We start from the raw sequence: 4,590 nt of genomic DNA on the forward strand, positions 1-4,590 counted from the left end.
ATTTTCTTACTGAGGGAGAAACAAAATCTTTGCTCTATGGAGAGCAAAATTAGAAGACAGCATTGCAGAAATGAAACTCAGAAGCATTACTTCTACAACCTTGGCAGGCATCTTACTGGGATGCTTACCAGACTTCAGCAAGAATGTCCATTCTCTGAATAACTCATGCCCTTAAACTGTGAGGAATAATCAGATTCCAATGGTATCTCACAAGCTCTGCACTTCTAAACATGCTTTTTGGGATTCAGATATTCTCACTTTTACTCTTTCCTGAAAACTAGGACTCTACAATCTGAAAGCCCATGTCCACACAACAGCACTATTCTTCCAGAAACTTTTCAGGAGTAACTGCACACACCTCCATAATCTGGATTTTGGGGCTTAGATTCTCACCGATTAAAAATATGATGCAACAGCTAAAGTGAGACTTGGAGAATATTCTCAATGGGACTTCTAAAATAAATCATGCTTCACATATGGACACCACACTTGATATAATCAGAGCTATGAAAAGAAACAGACAAACATAATTGCCTTTCAGCGTCTTTATCTATTTTAGTCAGTTCTTTCATTCCTTTAGGTCCTCCCTCATTTTCCTGTGCAAGCCTCCTCATTTCTCTTAAATGCCTATTATTGAAGTTCCCCTTCTGTAATATTTCAGCCCCGCTTAGTAGCCTTTTCTCCCACCTCCAGCACAAGTCAGTCAATGTTTGTATTTGGCTGCAGCCCACCTAAAATCCTAACTATTCCCCGTAGGCTGCAGCTGACTTGCTAGTCAAGGATAAGAAAGCAGACTCTGCATTTCAAGCTAGTACCATACAATCCAGCAGGGAGAAATGTCCAGACAGAATCCACGATACAGTGTCATTTATAAATCAAATCAACATTCACAACCGCAAGTGGAGTTTGCAGATCGATATATAGCCATATAATGTTTCAGTCTAATTTCTTAACCACCCATCTGAAACTTACAAACTGACTTTTAAACAATTCCAAAAATAGGGCAGGATAAATCCCATATCTGTCACATTAAAATAATTGTGCAAAGAAAACCATTTACAACACATAAGAGGCTATTTCCTTGATCTTCTGAAAATTAGAGAGCATCACATATTCCTCCCTACTTCATACTTTCTTCTGAACTATATTTGGATGCGCATAGTTCTAAGCACAAACATTGATTATTTAAAGAGTATTCCTACTGTTGCCTGTACTAGCCTTTCCTAGAACCACACCAGACTTGGGAGAAGGGTCTGACAGGGTGACAAAAATAACTGCCAACAAAACCATCATAATACATAAGAGCTTTCAACCAGATTCCTCCTTAGCCAAATTTTTCTTCACCTTAAGCTGTACCTTCACTTTCCTGTGGAATCATGGACTTTTGCTGTTGACTTAGAAACAGCTTTTGCTCAGAAGACCTTAAATCACCACTACTCACTGGGGATTTTATTTATTTATTTTTAAATTATTCTATGTTGGGGTAGATAGCAAAAGTGAGATGAAAAATATGGTCTTTGGTAGAGAACCATGGTCTTGAAGTAATGCTTACATAAATTTATATAATTTAAGTTACTGATATAGAATTAAAAATCCAGAATCTTAGAGGGATGTGGTTGCAGGCATAGATTTTTGTCTTTTTCTAAAAATGGAAAATAATTAGTGAATGCAGCCTCTATTTGTACCTTGAGTACCTGACAAGCTCTTGTCCTCAAACCTCCTTCTCCTTTATTCAAAACCACTCGTTCTCTTATCTCAGAGTGCAATTTCCTCAGGCAGGGAACATTCCTTTATTTTAGAGCTTGTAGGTGATTAGTGGAACAATAAACTTTATTAGAGCTTTTAGGTATCGCTACAATACAAGCACATAACAAAAGCATTCTCCTATTAGACTAGTCACATACAAGTCTTTTTTCAGGGGAAGAATGTAGGCATTTTTAGCTAATGCCTAATCATTTCATATACAGTGCAACTACCAGGTATGTCCTATATTAAAGGTAATCATAATGTGTTTATTGAGGAATGTCATGTGATTTATAACATCTGCTGGATAATAATCCAGTTGGGGAACATTTTATGGAGCAGTTTTCTGGGTGAAACTATACTTTTTCTGAGCAATTGCCAGGACCACATGAGGGGCAACAGGCAGCTCTCAGTACAAAATCACTCTGAATTACCCATAGTCTGCATGCTCTAAATTGGATTGCTGCTCAGTTGAACTAGGTGGGCAAAAGAAGGTAATGAAGAAACAACTCAGTTTTAGGCTCCCAGACCGGCTTACATAGGCTTTCTTCATCTGCAGCTCAAAACAGTGAGGAAAAAAAAGACCTTGCTAATATTCCTCTTTCCTGCTCCAAACTGAAAAGTTGATTTCACTGAATACCAGAGAAGGTCAGTGTAAAACCTGTTTGTTCTTTGTGATAAAAGCTGACTAAGTAATAACCTACACATGTGCCCATCTCTGCTGCTGAGGCATCACCTGTCCCCTTTGCTGTTCTAGGAGAGTCTGGCAACACCTGCTTGCCCACTAAGTGAAAGCCATTGCACTTTTAACCTCTGTATATTTGACCACAGTACAATACCGTTCAACCAGGCTCAGCTAGACCCATGCTTCAAAACAACTTTACTGTGTCTGGTCTCAGCCCCTAGGCTGAGACCCATGGGACTTGCAGTCCAATGTGTCACCGTGAGGTACTCCTTTTTGCTCATAAATACACCACTGACGGACTGCGGAGGCAACACGCTGCACCCCCAGGCAGCAATATATACCCACAGACGAGATTTTTAGTCTTTTGTACCCTTGGAAACAAAGCTTATGCAACTAAGCTGTGAGGGGCCTTTCTCCAATGACTTTGTAACCACTTGGCTGATTTCAACCAAATTTAAAAGAAGATGAGATGGCATATATGCAATTAAGATCCTAAAAAAGTCATGATAGTATTAATGCTCTGGGTGACAGAAGAGCTGAAAAGTGACCTCTTATTAGACACCAGGCTAGGTGTAGGAGAGAAGCCTCATTAATACCCCTGGTAGTGGCTACTCACAACTATTAGAGATCAAACTTAATTTACCACAGGGTATTAATCTGTAGGAAATATAGCTTCCTTAGTTCTGAGATGCCATGATCTAGTGGTTTGAAAAAAACCTTTTATTAAAAGCTTCTGACCTTCATAATCATAATAAATATGCTTTTCTATATTTAACCAGTTAGGGGAACAGTTTCTTAGGTAAACAATTAAAAAAACAAATAGATGAAAAATCTTGTGTCAGCTTTTGAAACTTCTACTTAAACACAAACAATTGCTTTCTTTACCTCTTGTTAGCATAAACAGGACAAAACCCAAATTAATAGTTACTGATTTGGTTAACCCAGTGGGTTATCTGTTAGTTAGTCCAGATGCCTCCTGGAGAGACGTGTGTAAACTTAGGCAAGTATGTAACTCTCAAATTCCTTTCTTATTTTACAGCTGCATGTAATAGGGTCAGTCCAGTATGTGATCATTAAAACGCCCGGGTGCATTCCTCTTGCTGGGGTTGTAATCAATACTGTAGTTGTTCTGGCATGCAAGCTGCTGGGTAATCCCCATTGCTAGCTGTGAAGAGTCAGCTGGTTCTGAGGAAGCCAGTAGTGCTATGCCTCCTGGGTCCTGCTGAGAGTCCAAGTACCTTCCCCTATCCAGAACAGGGTATGATGGCTTACTTTTGTTGGAGAAGTTGTGGTTAGGGTTCTCTTTCCCCTTAAGTTTTGACCCATGTGATATGTGGTTTGAGTGTAGAGGCTTTTAAGGGTTGGCTCAGAAGCTGAGAGATGTTGTTTAATCCAGGCAAACAGAACTATAAAGTCTGCCTACAGGTTCTGAGTGTAAGGTGGGAGTAGTAAGCAAAGTGCAAACTTCAAATTAGAATTATTTCTATGTTCACTGCATAAGTTATTTGATTTAAATTTGTGGGGCCCTTCACTTACTTTACAGGATAGTTCTTGTGTTATATAGTACTTAATCTATGGTCAAGTACTTTATACTGTTAAATTATGGAAATAATAAAGCTAATGGCATACAGCTATAGAAAGATGGGTGGGAATCTACTTAATAATTCTGTGAGTAAGAAGGATGGGATCTGGGGCGTTGTAAGTGCCCCAGTGCTTCTTTTAACTTCCTAGATTTTTTAAGAAAGTGAAGGGTCCTTTGAAGAGATATCTTATTTTCTTAGTTCTCTCTTTTTGTTTGTTAATTCTGAGTAATTCAGGTAAAGATGAGTTACATCTATTTATCAATATTTGATGTTTAAATCACCACAGTACAATGTTCACAGTAGTCTCATGGCTGAGCTTTCTGACTAACGTGAGTGCAGTTTCTGCACAAGATACATCAACTCACAAAGACAGCTGTGTGACGTTTTTGTAACACAGTGTTTGTAACCGGACTGTGCTAGCCTACAAGGTTACGCAGGGTGTTTGAGGAAAGAAGGTGACAGAAGTTATAAATTTTTTGTTAAAGAAACAGCAGCAGTAGTTAAATTTAGGATTAAATATCTTAAGCTATATAAGAACTTGGAAATATGTTAGACATTCCACTTGAAATGACACATTTC

The sequence above is a fragment of the Phalacrocorax carbo genome, chromosome 10 (assembly GCF_963921805.1).
Source record: "Phalacrocorax carbo chromosome 10, bPhaCar2.1, whole genome shotgun sequence".
Lineage (NCBI taxonomy): Eukaryota > Metazoa > Chordata > Aves > Suliformes > Phalacrocoracidae > Phalacrocorax > Phalacrocorax carbo.